The sequence below is a fragment of the Myxine glutinosa genome, chromosome 9 (assembly GCF_964187855.1).
Source record: "Myxine glutinosa chromosome 9, kmMyxGlut1.1, whole genome shotgun sequence".
Lineage (NCBI taxonomy): Eukaryota > Metazoa > Chordata > Myxini > Myxiniformes > Myxinidae > Myxine > Myxine glutinosa.
Window position 1 is genome coordinate 35,999,311 of NC_136269.1, and position 19,577 is coordinate 36,018,887.

Here is a 19,577-nt window from a genome sequence, read left to right on the forward strand (position 1 = left end):
TGGACATGCTGTTTCACTCACTCAACAATGGATGGAGGCTCTCAATGTCTGACATGAGGTCAGGGCCGTCTCTCTGGACATACCTCGTGCTTTGATACAGTCTGGCATCCTGCCCTGCTCCCCAAACTCTCCATGGCATTCAATGCCAACTCCACATATGACTTACTGGCTTCCTCTACTCTTGTAGCCTTTGTGCTCAAGGGAATCCTTTCATCTGCTCTCCCTATCAAGGCAGTGGTCTGGGACCATTCCTATTCCTGATCCTCCTCTACTCTTGTAGCCTTTGTGCTCAAGGGAATCCTTTCATCTGCTCTCCCTATCAAGGCAGTGGTCTGGGACCATTCCTATTCCTGATCCTCATCAATGATCTCTCTGACTCTCTGGAAAATGTTCTTTATATATATTTTCTGATGACTCCACCCTCTGCCATGACATCCCTCATCCTTTAGACATGCGGGCTGCAGCCTCTTCTATTCGCTCTGCAGCCTCAGACCTTGAAACAAAAATCACAAGATGGTCCAACACTTGTAACATGTCTTTCAATCCTGACAAATCTCCCACTCTCACTACCTCTCTCCAAAAGGACCATCTGGAAAACCCTCCTATCTACATTCTTAAACATCCCTTTGAGGAAGTTCAGTCATTCAAAATCCTGGGTCTCACTGCCATCCATGATCATTTTTAAGCAAACCAAATTTAAAAGTTGGCCTCCCATTACCGCCGCCAACTGGGCATCCTCCATCATACAAAGTCCTTCCTTGGCACACCTAAACTCATATCCACCTACAATACTTTCATCTGCAGCTTGATGGTGTACTGTTCTCCCCTCTGGTCTGGCTCGCCTGCATCACATCTAGCTTAGCTTGATGCAGTGGAAACTACGGCATTCAAGGTTATTAAACACTTGTGTCTGTGTCTCTATGTCTGTCTGTCTGTGTATGCCCGTCTGTGCCTGCCCATCTGTCTGTCTCTCAGTGTCTCTCTCTCTCTTTGTGTGTCTTTGTCTCTCTCTGTCTGTCTCTCTGTCTCTCTCTCCCTCTCTCTCTCTGTCTGTTTGTCTCTCTCTCTCTTTTTCTCTCTCTGCCTCCTTTCTGGTCTTGCACCCAGTGCTCTTTCTGTGTTTGTCCCACCTCCCCCCCCCCCTCTTGGAGTTTGTGAAAACACACCTGAACAAGCCACAATCCTTCTATCCTTCTATGGACAGATGAGACCAAATTAGAGCTTTTTGGTAAAGCACATCATCTCTATGTTTACAGAAAACATAATGAAGCCTTCAAAGAAAAGAACACCTTCCCTACAGTTAAACATGGAGGAGGTTCCGTGATGTTTTGGGGTTGCTGTGCTGCCTCTGGCACTGGGCGCCTTGAATGTGTGCATGGCGTCATGAAATCAGGAGATTACCAAGGGATTCTGGAGCGCAATGTTCAATGCAGTGTCAGAAAGCTGGGTCTCCGTCGAAGGTCATGGGTCTTGCAGCAGGAAAATGACCCCAAACACACTTCAAAAAGCACCCAGGAATGGTTCAAGACAAAACGCTGGACTGTTCTGAAGTGGCCAGCAATGAGTCCAGATCTAAATCCCATTGAACACCTGTGGGGAAATCTGAAAACAGTTCAGAGAAGGCACCCTTCAAATCTGGGAGAACTGGAGCAGTTTGCACAAGTAGAGTGGGCCAAACGGACAGTAGAGAGGTGGAGGAAGGTCATTCTTGGCTATAGGAAGCGTTTGACTGCAGTTATTTTGTCCAATGTGTGTGCTACCAAATATTAAGTCGAGGGTGTCAATAATTTTGTCAATGCCATTTCTTTTTTTCTGATTTAAAAGGATATACTGTATTAAGTTCTGAATAAAAAATAAAGGTTCTGTAATATTAACAGTGAAATAAAGAATTGTGGAGACCAAATACTTTTGTCAATTTCAACTTATTTTGAGAGAAAATTGTGAGTTCTTTGAAAAAAGTGCAAGGGTGCCAATATTTTTGGCCACGACTGTATGTTACATACCATTCAAATGCAGTAAAATATCCAAAAGTAGAACGTCACTCGGTCGAGCGCATACCTCCTCCAGGCTCAACAGTTTATGTTTTGTATCCCACTGATATGCTGGATCTGGTTCCGCACCTGAACCAAAGTCGAATCAGCTTGTTGTTGTCACCGAACCAACTCATCCACCTAGTTTTGTCATAACTCATCCACAGCTTTTGAAATATTGTGCTATATATAGTTTTTTCCCATCTCTCAATGGTGAAGAATCACATAGAAAAAAAATAAAAAACTCTCTTTTTCAAAAAAAATGATTTTTCAGAATTATTGGAATCTCCCGCGATGAAGCTAACTCCAAGGGCCTCTCACTCACTCACCGCAGGCATGTTGGTGGTCTTTCCGTCTTCTACCGACTCCTCTCTGGCCTTGCCCCCCCCAGCTCTCTCTGGGCTCTGTCCCCCAAATATTCCTACAGGTCGCACAAGATCTGCCTGCAACCCTCTTGTGGTTAAACTGCCAAAATCAAGACTCTCTGCTCACCTTCACTCCTTCATTCCTCTTTTCTCCCACCTCTGGAACAAACTCCCTCACTCTCTTAAATCCCACTCCACCCTCCAGGTCTTTAAAACAGCTGTTCTCCACCATCTGTTATCTTCCCCCATCCAAAACCTTGATCTTTTCTACCCCCGCTAATTTCACCCAAATTCCACTTTTTTGAAATACCAACTTCTGTCCTGGAAGTCCTTGGGTTTTATACTTCTCCCTCCCCCCCCCCCCCCCTTCCCACGCCTCCTCCCCCCAAGCCCTCTCCCTCCCACACATCTCCCTGCTCTCAAATGTTGTGTTTGTGTGCTTCCCCTTCTCTCCCCATCTTGTTTTCCGCTCCCTCTTTTTATATATTTTGTTTGTCTGGTTGATTTGTTTGTGAAGTAAATGTCAGCTCTTTCACGAGCCTCGATTCAGTATACAAAAAAAAAGAAAAAAGAAAAAAAAAAGACGTTCACCAAAATCTAATCAATTGAATGTTGTCACACACCCAACCTGTACACCAATTTTCATCCGAATCCATCCACAACTTTTTGAGATACCCTGCTCAAAAACAGACAGCGGTGTATATATCCTCCATCCACCGGTAATGACGTTTAATATGAGGTGCTCACCTCTGGAGGAATAATGCCCACCTTCCCCCATAAAATAGAAAGTTTCCCTTTTCTTCATCAGTAAATGGACAGTTATATCCAACATTGAAGCTCTTTGGTGCTCTGCTCACATACAGTAGTTCACATGCTTCTGATGCATTTGATTCCTCTGAACTGCGCAAGTGTGCTGACTTAAATCCTCAAAATTAGAATACAAGTCCAAGAGGTACCCAAGTCTTCCTTCACTGTGTGATTTATTGGACGATGACAGCTGGGGGATCCAACAAGCAAGGTGACACACACTGAATGGTCTATTAGTAATCCCATCTGAACCCTCCTCTCAGGATGCAGGGATCTTGGGGTGAAATATCATATACCATAAGTGTTTGACCTTTGGCTCCTAATGTCCTTGGAGATCATGTAAAAGTGCACTGATTACTTCTGCGTTTGTTCCAAAGTTATTTAGATACAAGCTTCCATGAAAGTCTTAAATCGATGTACAATATTCCAGTAATAAAGTAATGATATCCATTTTATCAGCACACATAGCTTTGGCGAGTCAGTTTTAAGCGACTGGTGAGCTTGAGCAATCCAGACTATGAAAGTAACATCAATTCATTAAATTTGGCTCCTTCTTTTTCTTTTGTTTTTTAGATTCAAAATGATAATTAATCTTGTCAAGAAAATGTGCAAAGTCTTATCACATGAAGTTTGGCTGCATGCGATCAGAGGGTTGAAAAGATATACGGTCTTTATAATGCCCACTGGTGGATCTTTAAGATCTTACAATGTCCTTCAAAAGAGAAAGTCAGTCAAGCAGTATAAAAGTACCCTGGGCAGAATGCAAATTAGTAGGACTGGTACCCTGGGCTCAATGCAAATTAGTAGGACCGGTACCCTGGGCAGAATGCAAATTATTAGGACTGGTACCCTGGGCAGAATGCAAATTATTAGGACTGGTACCCTGGGCTCAATGCAAATTAGTAGGACCGGTACCCTGGGCTCAATGCAAATTAGTAGGACCGGTACCCTGGGCTCAATGCAAATTAGCAGGACTGGTACCCTGGGCAGAATGCAAATTAGTAGGACCGGTACCCTGGGCAGAATGCAAATTATTAGGACTGGTACCCTGGGCTCATTGCAAATTATTAGGACTGGTACCATGGGCAGAATGCAAATTAGTAGGACCGGTACCCTGGGCTCAATGCAAATTAGTAGGACCGGTACCCTGGGCTCAATGCAAATTAGCAGGACTGGTACCCTTAGGCTCAATGCCAATTAGTAGGACCGGTACCCTGGGCAGAATGCAAATTATTATGACTGGTACCCTGGGTTCAATGCAAATTATTAGGACTGGTACCCTGGGCAGAATGCAAATTAGTAGGACCAGTGCCCTGGGCAGAATGCAAATTAGTAAGACCAGTACCCTGGGCAGAATGCAAATTATTAGGACTGGTACCCTGGGCTCAATGCAAATTAGTAGGACCGATACCCTGGGCTCAATGCAAATTAGTAGGACCGGTACCCTGGGCTCAATGCAAATTAGCAGGACTGGTACCCTGGGCAGAATGCAAATTAGTAGGACCGGTACCCTGGGCAGAATGCAAATTATTAGGACTGGTACCCTGGGCTCAATGCAAATTAGTAGGACTGGTACCCTGGGCGGAATGCAAATTAGTAGGACCGGTACCCTGGGCAGAATGCAAATTATTAGGACTGGTACCCTGGGCTCATTGCAAATTATTAGGACTGGTACCATGGGCAGAATGCAAATTAGTAGGACCGGTACCCTGGGCTCAATGCAAATTAGTAGGACCGGTACCCTGGGCTCAATGCAAATTAGCAGGACTGGTACCCTGGGCAGAATGCAAATTAGTAGGACCGGTACCCTGGGCTCATTGCAAATTAGTTGGACCGGTACCCTGGGCCCAATGCCAATTAGTAGGACCAGTACCCTGGGCCCAATGCCAATTAGTAGGACTTGTACCCTGGGCTCAATGCCAATTAGTATGACCGGTACCATGCACTCAGTGCCAATTAAAACGGCCGGTACCCTGGGCTCAATGCAAATTAGTAGGACCGGTACCCTGGGCTCAATGCAAATTAGTAGGACTGGTACCCTGGGCTCAATGCAAATTAGTAGGACCGGTACTCTGGGCAGAATGCAAATTATTAGGACTGGTACCCTGGGCAGAATGCAAATTATTAGGACTGGTACCCTGGGCTCAATGCAAATTAGTAGGACCGGTACCCTGGGCTCAATGCAAATGAGTAGGACCGGTACCCTGGGCTCAATGCAAATTAGCAGGACTGGTACCCTGGGCAGAATGCAAATTAGTAGGACTGGTACCCTGGGCAGAATGCAAATTATTAGGACTGGTACCCTGGGCTCAATGCAAATTAGTAGGACTGGTACCCTGGGCAGATTGCAAATTAGTAGGACCGATACCCTAGGCAGAATGCAAATTATTAGGACTGGTACCCTGGGCTCATTGCAAATTATTAGGACTGGTACCATGGGCAGAATGCAAATTAGTAGGACCGGTACCCTGGGCTCAATGCAAATTAACAGGACTGGTACCCTTAGGCTCAATGCCAATTAGTAGGACCGGTACCCTGGGCAGAATGCAAATTATTATGACTGGTACCCTGGGTTCAATGCAAATTATTAGGACTGGTACCATGGGCAGAATGCAAATTAGTAGGACTGGTACCCTGGGCAGAATGCAAATTATTATGACTGGTACCCTGGGCAGAATGCAAATTATTAGGACTGGTACCCTGGGCTCATTGCAAATTATTAGGACCGGTACCCTGGGCAGAATGCAAATTAGCAGGACTGGTACCCTGGGCAGAATGCAAATTAGTAGGACCGGTACCCTGGGCAGAATGCAAATTATTATGACTGGTACCCTGGGTTCAATGCAAATTATTAGGACTGGTACCCTGGGCAGAATGCAAATTAGTAGGACCAGTGCCCTGGGCAGAATGCAAATTAGTAAGACCAGTACCCTGGGCAGAATGCAAATTATTAGGACTGGTACCCTGGGCAGAATGCAAATTATTAGGACTGGTACCCTGGGCAGAATGCAAATTATTAGGACTGGTACCCTGGGCTCATTGCAAATTATTAGGACCGGTACCCTGGGCTCAATGCAAATTAGTAGGACCGGTACCATGGGCTCAATGGCAATTAGTAGGACCGGTACCATGGGCTCAATGGCAATTAGTAGGACCGGTACCCTGGGCTCAATGCAAATTAGTAGGACCGGTTCCCTGGGCTCAATACAAATTATTAGGACTGGTACCTTAGGCTCAATGCCAATTAGTAGGACCGGTACCCTGGGCAGAATGCAAATTATTAGGACCGGTACCCTGGGCTCAATGCAAATTATTAGGACCGGTACCCTGGGCTCAATGCAAATTAGTAGGACCGGTACGCTGGGCTCATTGCAAATTAGTTGGACCGGTACCCTGGGCTCAATGCCAATTAGTAGGACCAGTACCCTGGGCCCAATGCCAATTAGTAGGACTTGTACCCTGGGCTCAATGCCAATTAGTATGACCGGTACCATGCACTCAGTGCCAATTAAAACGGCCGGTACCCTGGGCTCAATGCAAATTAGTAGGACCGGTACCCTGGGCTCATTGCACATCGCGTGTATGACTCTTTCACCAACTTTTGTAATTTTTACCCCCTGTCCGTCTGTTTGTTAGTTGCAAAATCGAAGATTTTTCAGGGTATATTGGTTGGTCTTGTGCGTTATTATTTGGCAAAAACAACAAAAAAAAATTTGCAAGTATGTTGATCACTCCGGTTTTTGTGTGTGTTTGTCTGTCTGTCCACTCACTTATACTTGCCTACAGGTCACAATTTTAAACCGATCTTCACGAAACTTCACCAAATGGTAGAGTTCGTGGTCCGACAAAATCCAATATATTTTTGAGGTCAAAAGGTCAACATAGGCCAAAGGTCAACCACTTTTTATGAATCTCTAAAATCCTCAATTTTCATCCGATTGACTTAAAATTTGAACCGGGTATTCATAGCAGCGAACAGAATTCAACCGCCAGCTATTTTTGAGATGAACATGGGCCAAAAGGTCAACATAGGCCAAAGGTCAAACACTTTTTTCAAATTTCTGAAATCCTCAATTTTCATCTGATTCACTTGAAATTTGAATGGGATTTACATATCAGCAAACGGAATTCAACCACCAACTATTTTTGAGATCACCATAGGCCAAAAGAGCAACATAGGCCAAAGGTCAACAACCATTTCAAATTTCTAAAATCCTCAATTTTCATCAGATTGACTTGAAAATTGAATGGAAGAATCAGGTAACTGAATTCAACCAACAACTATTTTTGAGGTCAACATAAGTCACAAGGTCAACATAGGCCAAAGGTCAACAACCTTTTTCAAATTTCAAAAATCCACAAATTTCATCCGATTGACTTGAAATTTGAATGGGATTTTCATATCAGCTAACTGAATTCAACCACCAACTATTTATGATAACAACATGGGCCAAAAGGTCAACATAGGCCAAAGGTCAACCACTTTTTTTGAATTTCTAAAATCCTCAATTTTCATCCGATTGACTTGAAATCTGAATAGGATTTTCATATCCTTAGGTAGTAGGTTGTAGACGGCAACCGCCCAGGGTAGTACTACCGTCCTGACTTAGGAGCGTTAAAGTGGTGCCCGGAACCGTCTTACACTCTCCATGTCATGATTGCTGGTTTTACTTTCTGTCTCATTCAAACTATCGCTACCGGGCTAGCTTCAATCTCTCTTTCTCACAAACAAACATCACACACTTTTTATCATAAACTTTTCTTCTCTTCTATTTAAGGCCTGGCCTCGACGAGGGCTATATAATCCGTGCCTGGAGCCTCCGACATAAAAAAAAAATATATATATATATCAGCTTACTGAAACCAACCACCAACTATTTTTGAGGTCAACATAGGCCAAAAGGTCAACATAGGCCAAATTTCTAAAATTGCCAATTTTCATCCAATTCACTTAAACTTTGAAGACTATTTGCATATCAGGTCACTGAATTCTACCACAAATTATTTTTTGAGGTCAAAAGGATGCTCTACTGAGGGCCATTCTACTTTGTTCTGTTTTGTTCTTTGTTCTTTGCCAAGTGTCATTCTATGAGTGATTTTTCATTCTGTCTGTCTGTCTGTCTGTCTGTCTATCGCCTGCAGGTCACAATTTTAAACTAATCTTCACGAAACTTCACCAGATGGTAGAGTTCGTCATAACAAAGAAGCTTATTGATTTTGAATTCAAATGTCATAGGTCATCTTGAGGTCGAACTTCTAAAATTGTCATTTGTCATCCAATTGACATGAAAATTGAACAGCATTTGCATATTGAGTCAATAAATTGGAAAAACCAACTATTTATGGGGTCAAAGGTCAACTCAAGGCCAAACTTCTAAAATCATCAATTTTCGTCTGAAAAATCATCAATTTTAATCCAATTGACCGGAGCTTTGATTAAGAGTCAATTTTAATCTTATTGAAATGGATAATTTGATGTATCCATGGCAAATTTTTATTTTGGGGAGGGATGGATTTTGCAAGTATCGTGCTCTGCATGACGTCTTCTTGTTTGCGTATTTGTCTCTGAGAACGATATCTCAACAAGTTATAGATGGATTCAGGTGAAACTTGGTGGACAGGTTGGGTGTGCGATAAGGCCAAATCGATTCGATTTTTGTGAAGATCCGAATACGGATCCAGATACGAGATTTATTGAAAATTTTAAGTACGGTAACTCTTTATCATCGATTGGGCCAAAACCATATGTAGCATGATATTTTCAAAAAATTATGGAGGACTTATGAGAAAACCTGGTGGATGAGTTGGGGGAAGTGACAAGAATAAGCCAATTCGATTTTTGTTAATGTCTGGATCCAGATCTGACGTCTTAGTGGGATACACATTATAAGGTATGCCCTCTATGGAGTGTCGTTCTAGTTATGAATGTTCCTCTTGATCGAAGCGTTTTTGAGTCATTGGGAATGAAATTGCACACTGTATATCACACGTCCCGAGAAAGTCTGATTAAAGCGAATACAGTATGTAGAAATAAACCAAGTATGAAGTAATAAATTATACTCCATGCAATGAAATAAAACCTCAAGATGTTGGACCATGGTAAAGTCAGCACGTTTTGATCGCTCTTATGGTTTCTTTATCAGGAAACGAAACCAAAGGAGGAACCCACGCTTATCGGTCTGCCTCTGTTTGTTTGCATAGAGCAATCTCAGCACAGTTAAAAGAATCCTTTCTCTCACGAACCCAACTTGTGTGAAATGTGTTTTATAAAGATTGCATTGCCACTAATACCGTGCAAGGGTCAATTAAAGGTCTTATTACTTGGAATATATACATATATATACATACATACATATATACATACATACATACATATATATATATATATATATATATATATATACATACACAGTCGTGGCCAAAAATATTGGCACCCTTGCACTTTTTTCAAATAAATTTTCTCAAAAAATATTGTTGCAGTTATGCCATAAAGGCAAACCCCCTATAGTTAATTGCACGACAACATGTAGCCTGCAGTAGTTAGTTATTTCTTATTGAATGTAAAGATTAGCCCTTTCCCATTGTGTAGTAATCAAGACCAATATGCGTTGAGAGTTAGGCAGGATTTCAAACCTTCGTGTGGTTAAAGGAGGACATTTTGATGAGCAGGAAGGCGTGGCCAGAAGCACAGGCCCACGGAATCAATGACGAGTCGGGAACACGTCCCCAGCATGCGACAAACCTCAGCCAATGGGAGGCTGTGGAACATTTTGGAGGCGTGGGCGGGTGTGATAAAACCCCCGCCCATCGCATTTTCTTTCTCTTGCTTTTGGGATTTTGCTGCGCCACGAGATCTCTCTTGCCTTTAACCCTTCGTCGACGACCTTTCTTGCTTTGTGCTTCGCCAATCTCTCGCTCTGATCCGGTGGACCTGCAAGCGTTGGCCGCTCCCGCGACCCATCTTGAAGCTGGTCGTCCCACCTGCGCTGAATCTAGCCCAACCTGCGCTGAAGGGTTTCAACCTGCGCTGAAGTTTATCAACCTGTGCTGAAGTTCATCAACCTGCGCTGAAGTTCATCTACCTGTGCTTAAGTTTGTGGTTCAGATACCTCGTCCAGGCTGCAGGTCCGGATCGAGGATCGAACTGCGCACAGCCGCGGCCACCAGCGAGGCAATCCCAGCACGTACATCGATAGGTACGAGAATAACCAGTGTGTCATTCTGTGTGTGTGAGAGTGTGAATGTGCCTGTGGGGTTTATGATAGGCAAGGAATTGATAAGCTTACATCTTCGTCTCTGTTTCTCTGTGCCTTCAAAATAAAAGGCTATACATTTTGTGGTTACTTTCAAACCTGTTCGGATACGTCTTTTCTCCATTGGCCTAGCATCATCCGAGACCAAATTTGGCTTGAATCAGGTCCGTAAATCACTTGAGGTAACGCCGCTTTCCACACTGTGCAAATCTGCTTGGCATTCGATAAAGTATGGAAGCGAGGGTTCGATCCCCGGTTTCTTCGGTTGCGTGTCTTGAAGGTATTTGGGAATATTTGACCAGCAAACTCTTCGGCACGTGGTTGGGAGGTTGGCGATCGGAATTGCTTAGCAATCCGTCAATCACGAGCTTAGTCGCTCGCGGTCGGCGGCTTCAGTGGACTTGGAGTTTGAGGGGGAACGGGGCATAAACCCCCCTTTGTACGTCGACGAACCCAGGATCCGCAACAATATTGTTATGTCAGGGGGGTAGAGGAATACATAGATGGAGGTAGATCTGTGTAGGTCGAATGCTCCGGGATGTCGCGATAGCTAGAACCCACTATGTACCTTTAACTTAGTATGTGTAGGCGTATGCCGGGATAATTGCGTATGTGTTTCCTGTACGGGGACAGGAAGTGCTAAGTAGTCAGGGTGATAAGGGTAACTTTGTGTGTTTTCCCACCTCTGTGGTAAATCCAATGTCCCTTTTGGCACTGCACCGAGACAGTAGGAATTCATGCCCCTAGCACACCCACATTAATTAATTCCCTTCCCTTTCACATCAATAACACAACATTAACCAAAACGGGCAGGCTGAGACACGCCCTGCCGAGACACGATGAAAAGGGGGCGGATATTTTGACGTCCTGGGGGAAGGCGGACCGATGGACGTCATGATAGGGCCGGGCGAGGACGTGAGGGAAGTGACGACACGAAGGAGAAGAAGGAGAGTTCGGAGTTGGACACGAGGCAGGGCAGATGCCATTTCGGAGAGCTGAGAGAATTCAGTAGTGATCGAGTGCACTGGACATTTCCCTCTCGTTCTTTCCTGCCTTCGTTCTCTCCCATCTTCACTGCGATCAGATGGCGTGCTTGCATGGGCGGCTGTTGTGCCAAGGTTCGCCCCGTTGTTGGCCGCGTTCGTGGCCTCGTGCATACCATTGCCAACCACCCACAATCTCCAAAGCGCCGAGCAGAGACGACAGCCCCAGGGACCATGGTCCTTTGGACGGGACGAACATTCGAGAGTCGCGGTGCGAGAGGACCGGGCCCGGCGAGCGAGTCGCGTCGGGGAGGCCCCCTTCCCACCCACGTATCGGGGCCTAGCTGTCTGAGGCCTGCACTATCTCCACGCCACGCTCCCGAGCCAGCAAAGCTAAGAACGCACCCCCACACACACACACCCTCTTTGTTCATTTCATCGTCTGCCCTGTTGTTTGTTTAATAACTCTGTCGAGTGGGAGTACTCCATATAAGGGGTTTAGAGCATCACATTTCTTTGTTCTCGGAACCATTAATAAATCGTTGTATTATTTTCTGTATATACTTGAATGCAGTTTTCCATGTGATTTATTTAATTTGCAGCGGCATTGGAGACACCCCGAGAACCGGTAAGACTGCAGGGGTCTTGCGCCGCCTCTCCACCCCGCGCAAAAATTTGTATAGCTTTCTGTCTTCGAGTCCGCCATTGAGTTTTCGCCTCGAGAGCTAAGGCCTTCGCGATCGGCTTCCGTGACCACCTGATTTTCATCAGAGGCGGCCACACAACAATATGTTGAAATTGACAAAAGTATTTGGTCTTCACAATTCTTTATTTCACTGTTGATATTACAGAACCTTTGTTTTTGATGCAGAACCTAATATAATCTTTTAAATCAGAAAATAAAGAGAAATGGCATCCACAAAATTATTGACACCCTGGACTTAATATTTGGTAACACAGCCTTTGGACAAAATAACTGCAGTCAAGCACTTCCTATAGCCATAAATGAGCTTCCTACACCTCTCTACTGGCAGTTTGGCCCACTCTTCTTGTGCAAACTGCTCCATTTCTCCCAGATGTGAATGGTGCCTTCTCCCAACTGCTGTTTTCAGATCTCCCACAGTAGTCTAGTCAAATTTCTGGGAAACGTGAATTCATGAGGCATTTTTGAGTAAAAGCAAGCAAACCACTTTTTCTGGGGTAGTTTTTCGTGCTGAATACGAATCTGTTGTTTGCCAAGCCCAAAAATGCGTAATTAGGTCACTAATCAAGGTCAAAGGTCAATGAGTGCAAAATTCAAAATTTTTGAAAAAATGTTTTATTTTACATCACCTATCTGTACATTTCAATTATTTTACAGTATTTTGTCTGGTAAGGTTACTACAGCTTTTCACAATTATGAAAGTAAAGGGAATTGTGAAGGGAAAAAATCAGATTTTTGTGAATATATCCGTAATGAAGCAACTTTTCGTTTTTTGACATACTGTTTTAATTCACTTGAATTGTTGCCTTAAATACCATCAGTGAAGTGGTTTACCTGAGTCCTATATAATAGCAAGATTGTTTTCTACACTAAATGTCAATATTTGACTAATTAGCCACTTAATTAAGGCTAACGGTCACAAGGCGCAAAAGTGCACTTACATGGCAGAAGGCGCAAAATGCACTTCATGGCAAACATGTTTGGAGTGCAGGCAGTTGATCATTATCACATGTATTCTTAATTAATCCTGAATCAATTGCAGTCTGTCAGACTGATTGGCTGGAAGGAGGAGCCATCCAGGGTAATGCCAATTAGCTTAACTGTGTAAGCTCTGACCCCCCCCCCCCCTACTTTGGCCTGTTTCGACATGGTGTTTCACTGGCATTGTACTTGCAGGCCTCAGTGCAGAACTGTTTCCCCCACTTCCGACAAGAGCAACTATCAGAACTGCAACCTTTCTTGCAACCACACTGAGTAAGTTCTCGGCATCCCTTTGGAATTGACGGTAAAGTTGTAAGAACCGGTGACAACTTGTCATCAACGAGTTTCCATCCACAATCAGTCGGCGGTGGCAGATCTGTCATTGGATTACTGGCCTCTCTCCAAATGAAACTTTGGTAGTTTGCACGCTCTATGTGGAACTTTGCTGCATCACTAGATAGAGGTAGGGTCTCCGTTGCATGGCATTTGTTGAACAGTTTAATGCGGGCTTGATTACAGTTCTCAGATGGTTCCTTGTAGATATGGCAAATGAACTTTGCAGCATCTTCTGTGACCTTCTTTGATGGTGTCGGAAACTGCTGTTGTTGGATCTTTTCAACTGCTGTTGGTATATCCAACGTTGACGTATTGGATGGTTTGATGTCTCCAAGACCGCTTTCAGCAGATGGCCCCCTCTGCCAGGCAGCTAACTGAGTAGCGTGAAATGTATTTTTGCCATCTAGGGTAGAGTCATTGATGTCAATATTGTCGCCAGAAAAATGCACAAATCGTCCCGAAACCAGGTTGCTGGTAACAACTGCCCCAGTTTCTTGATCAAGCACTTTCAGAGTGTTTTCAGCCATGGCAGTGTCATACCTAAGAACCCGGTTATAGCTGATTATGTGCCCAGCATTATGGAATAGCTCAACTAATTTCTTTGATCGAGTTGACTGGTGCAGCGTCATACCCATTCCAACGTGTTTAGGCGGTGCCTTCTTGTCTCCACATACACCATAGACCATGTCTTGTCCAATGCTAAGGACCCTTGTCTTCTTCACCCAACCAGTTTCAGACATCTCACTTTCGTCAAACTCAGCATCGACACTACTTTGGCCTCCAAGCAAGATATTCACAAACATGAGTACAGATGGTGGTACACTTGCCAACTCTGCTTTTTCGCTTACATCGCAACCTTCGAATGCAGGATGTGACATGATATCACTGCGGAGTTGCAGAGCAACGTGCACTAAAGACAGAAAATGATCATCCTGTTGCCTAAATATGGGAATATAGTCTGCACTGTTCTGACCGCACACCATTTCTGAAAGAGGTATGTGACTGAAATGTCGTGGAAGAAGCAAAGTTTGTTTCTCTGAAGGCGCCAAATTTCTTAGCATAAGAAATTCATAAATGTCCCCAATGCAATTCGACAGTTTCTTTAAAAGTCCCCAGTCTACTAAGATACGATGTAGGAATTGTGCCGTCGCACTCACTGGCTAACTCTTTGTACCTCTCGAACACTGCAGATAGTTCAAATACGTGCCCTTTCTCAGCAGAGTGACGCAGCTCTTGACACAACCATGATATCGCCATGTCTGCTGATTTGCTTTCAGTTTCCGCCCTTTTGACATCCCTAAAGAATTTACTAAGACAGTTAACATGGTAACATGCCTCAGCTGAGATTAAATCATTCTCATTTGCAGTACGGACTAAGATGTTATGTACAAATTTAGCTTTTTCCGTAATTTCATTACTCATTTTGAAGGTTGTGACACGACTTGTCTTCTGCTTCTTGTCAAAGTTCTGGCAGAACATACACAATGTCCAGTTCATCTTAGTAGTACTACTGCGTAAAAACGGACATGCTTCAGCCGAAACACTCTTTCTTTCAGGATCTTTTTCGTTTTTCGATTGTTCCTTGGCTAGCTTAGCATTTATTTTCCCCTTGTGTGTGTATGCAGAGTAACATAGCTTATGCCATTTAAGTTTGGGGAGACTTTCTGGAGGCTCTGCAAAGAGAGTCGAAAGCCTGTCCACGGCTGATCGAAATTCATAGTGTCTAAGTTTGCATCGGAGCTCGGTCGCCTCTCTGATGGCAGCAATACCCTGGTTTGTCTGGTTGAAAATCGTATCTTTGACCTGGCTAGTTCCCTGACAAATGATACAAAGTTCAAACGACACATCCTCACGCTGTCGCTTGAGGCTGGCAATAGGTTCCATGGTTGGCCTGAGGGGAGAAACAGAAACCAAACTAAGCACCAGGAACGCATGTTCTGACCATGAAAACTACAACGTTGTATGATATACTGCAACAGCCCTTAAATGATCGAATAAGCGCAGGCAGTGTTGGCCCGGGTTTTAATCTTATTCTCAAAGACACAAAGTAAAGCTTCTTCAAGACAAAACATCTAACCGATATCACTAATTCATTAGTGGTAGATGCATTAGGCACTCATCGTCAATGCCCATGCCCTGCCTGTCTTTTTGCTACTGTTAGGTAAATGTACATGTATGTAGGCCTGCCTATGATGTGAGATGTCAAGCATACATTACACATTTGTATGTACATGTAGCTCACCAAAGAAGAATGCATTCCTTTACTTTCATTTGATTTTATATTTCATTTTTTAACAATCTTAAAAAGACCCTTACCTGTACTCCTGAAATGTTTAATGCCTGATGCCTAGGGTACGAACTAGATGGCTTATGCTAGGCTATTAGATTCATTCTTCATCATTAAGGGTCTATTGAAGAACACCCTGCTCTGTCTGAATGGAAATGATTTGACAAACATGGCAAATGCATTGGGGTCAGAAAGATGAAGCCACTTTCACTGTTGAGTGAAAGGGATGGTTTCAAGTGCAAGTAACTGTTACGTCATTGCAAGACTTTCGCACTCATTGACCTTTGACCTATGTTGTTTACCGGTGACATTTAGATTCTGTCTTTATAAAATCTATCTCTAGACCATCAATAGGAGCATAAAAACTCTGCCCCATTGTGCATTTAGAGGTTAAACTGCAAGCAAATTACGCAAAAACTATTTGTCGCCCCTTACAGAGATAAAGGCAAATGAGCATAGATGTGTCCTCACGTTTTCCTTTAAAAATAAGATTTTGAAAAGCTTTAGCAACCTTACTAGACAAAATATTGTAAAATAATTGAAATGTACAGATAGGGGATGTAAAATAAAGCATTTTTTCAAAAAAATTGAATTTTGCACTCATTGACCTTTGACCTTGATTAGTGACCTAATTACGCATTTTTGGGCTTGGCAAACAACAGATTCATATTCAGCATGAAAAACTACCCCAGAAAAAGTGGTTTGTTTGCTTTTACTCAAAAATGCCTCAATCATTCTATAAAGGCACATTTTCAGATTTTTTGACGAGGCTACAGGTGTTCAATGGGATTTAGATCTGCACTTATTGCTGGCCACTTCAGAACAGTCCAGCGTTTTGTCTTGAACCATTCCTGGGTGCGGGGTCATTGTCCTGCTGCAAGACCCATGCCCTTCGACGGAGACCCAGATTTCTGACACTGGGTTGGACATTGCGCTCCAAAATGCCTTGGTAATCTCCTGATTTCATGCACACATTCAAGGTACCCAGTGCCAGAGGCAGCACAGCAGTCCCAAAACATCATTGAACCTCCTCCATGTTTGACTGGAGGGAATGTGTTCTTTTCTCTGAATACTTCATTTTGTTTTCTGGAAACATCGAGATGATGTGCTTTACCAAAAGGCTCTAATTTGGTCTCATCTGTACACAGGATATTCTCCTAGAACGATTTTGGCTTGTTCAGGTGTGTTTTGGCAAACTCCAGTCAGGATTTCTTTGTCTCTCTCTCAGCATTGGGGTCCTCCATTGAACCCCCTTTCATTGAGTTGGTGAGAGATGGTGCGAGTTGAAACTGTCGTATCATGTGCCTGAAAGTCACCTTGAATCTGTTTGGCAGTTGACAGTTGATCGAGGTGCTTTCTCCACCATTCGAACAATCCTTCGCTGCAATCTTCGATCAGGTTTTCTCTTGCGGCCACATCCAGGGAGGTTGGATACAGTGCCATAGTCCTTAAACTTCCTGACAACATTGCGTACGGTGCACACAGGATCATCAATGTCTCTGGAGATGGACTTTTAGCCTTGAGATTGTCCATTCTTGGCTACAATCTTGTGTTTGACCTCCTCAGATAATTCTCTGGTTTTTTTTCTTTTCTCGATGCTCATTGCGGTACACACAGTGACACAAAACAGCAGAACGACTCCTTTTCTCTATTCAAACTGGTTGAATGAGTGATTTTTATATTGCAGGCACCTCTTCCAAAGGACAATTACGAGGAGAGCGATGACAAACATAAAACAGCACTTTCTAGTTTGGCTTCCTCCAGATGTTTTCTTATCTTCTCCTTCAAGGTGCTCACTGTGGGCAATGATTCCTTCAACACAATCGAGTCTGAACCACTTCCTCAGACAGAAAACTACTGTACATTCAATGGTATATTGGTCACAGCGAAACAACTGAAATTGAACTCGGCTTTACACAGATCAAGAAGAACAGACAACTGATGTACAACAACAATAATTATAAACTGCCACCATAGAGCAGGAACAGGAAGGAGTAGAGGTAGACAAAGAATTGGATGAAGAGACGAAAGTTAAACATCCGCTGGAATGCAAATAGCTCCGATATGTGGAGAATCTATGATAAATAAAATGCAATGTATGTGTGTCAGTGTGTGTCTCTTCCATAACTCAAAAACAATGAAACCTAGCAGCCCCAAACTTTGCATGCATACTTATCAAACTCACTGGGAGTGCATGAATGAAATCTGGGTGTTTGGGTGTGTTTAAACACCACTTTTGAACATAATGTAGAGATGCTCATCACAGAAAAATTGTGGTGCACCATCTTGGTCAGTCCTCTTGAGTCACATCACTGGATTCTTCAGCCGCAATTTGGTTTCGGCCTATTAAAATGTGCCTCACCTTGGCAACATGATCTACTCTCACGGACTAATTAAAGCATACAATCAAAATCTGGATTTGACAATCTGATGCAGGACACTAAATAAGTATCGAAACCTGGACTGAAATCTGAAAAATTTAAGACATTAACGATTTTTATAACTAAGTGTACATACCCATGTATTTTAAGCAAGCAAAGCTCTGTTCCCTCCTTCACCATATTTTCACAAGAAAATGTGAAATTGCCAAAGCATTAAACTTAACTTTTTCTACTATGTGGAGCATTATAGTGGGTGAAGAAAAGATTAAGGAATGTGCTGAAATTAACGAGCTTCATTGAGCTGGTTTCATCGAATGCAACAAAATAATGAAGATGTGCCCTGCATTGGAAAAACGATCTACTCTCACGGAATAATTATATTATATAATCAGACTTCTGAGATTTTGAAAAGAGAGCAGGAAATGTATATAGTATTACGGATTACATCAAGGCTCCTTCGTTCACCACTGTTATGTTTGACTGTGTGGTGTATATAGAGCCTCGTGAAATAATGCCATAAAACCAAGCCATTTCTTATCAACCGATGTTTGTAAGCCATGGCGATGGTCACAAGTGGTGTGATTGACTTTTTATTTTATCACAGTGGACGTCGTTTTTGAAATTTAAATTACAAATGTTAAGAACAATGTTAAGGTGATAAAATAAATGTGTTATTCTTCAACTGTTTCATTGAAGTGCTTGCTTGAGTGCTTAAGCAACTTGGCTTCCATGGTGATACAGCAGCTCAATACTTGGTGGGGACATCCCAGGAGTTAGAAACGCAAAATAAATTAGAGGATTAAAAGCAACGGGACAAGCACGATGGCTGAGAGGTATGCCCACCCACTCCAAGTCGTCTATCCTGGGTTTGAATCCAGACCCAGCGATAAACTTTCATCTTTGTGTTTCACATGCATGGTGATTTACTAGTACCCTACTGCAAAGCCGCAATGAGCCAGCGAAGCCAAAGCCTCTTGCCACTATTTTACCCATCACTATGGCATCAGTAGGTTAGGTAGTTGGTAGTAGGTAGGTGTAGTAGGTACCGTACCTAGTTCAAAATGACACAATTTGCATTCTGGATGAGATTAAAATTTATAAAATTTCCTTCTTTATTAATTCGGTGAATTCTGTCTCAACTTCGGATATTTCCGGCCGTGAAAAACTATCCCCTACGGCTGCGAGATTTCTAAAAAATAATTTTTTGTCAATTTTAGAATATTTGACGCCGTTTTCAGCCTCCGAAACGCGGTAATAAGCTTTTTTGAAATATTTTTTCAAATGCTCGAATCTCATTGGTTCCGGTGTTTGGTGATGATTTTCGTTGAAGATAACCAGGGCCCATGTGGGCCCAGGGAACAAGGTTGGTCTTAAAGTATTTTAATGACCAATTAGAGGTGCATAAGATTGTGAATCAAAAAAAGACTGGTGAAACAAACTCCTATTGAACG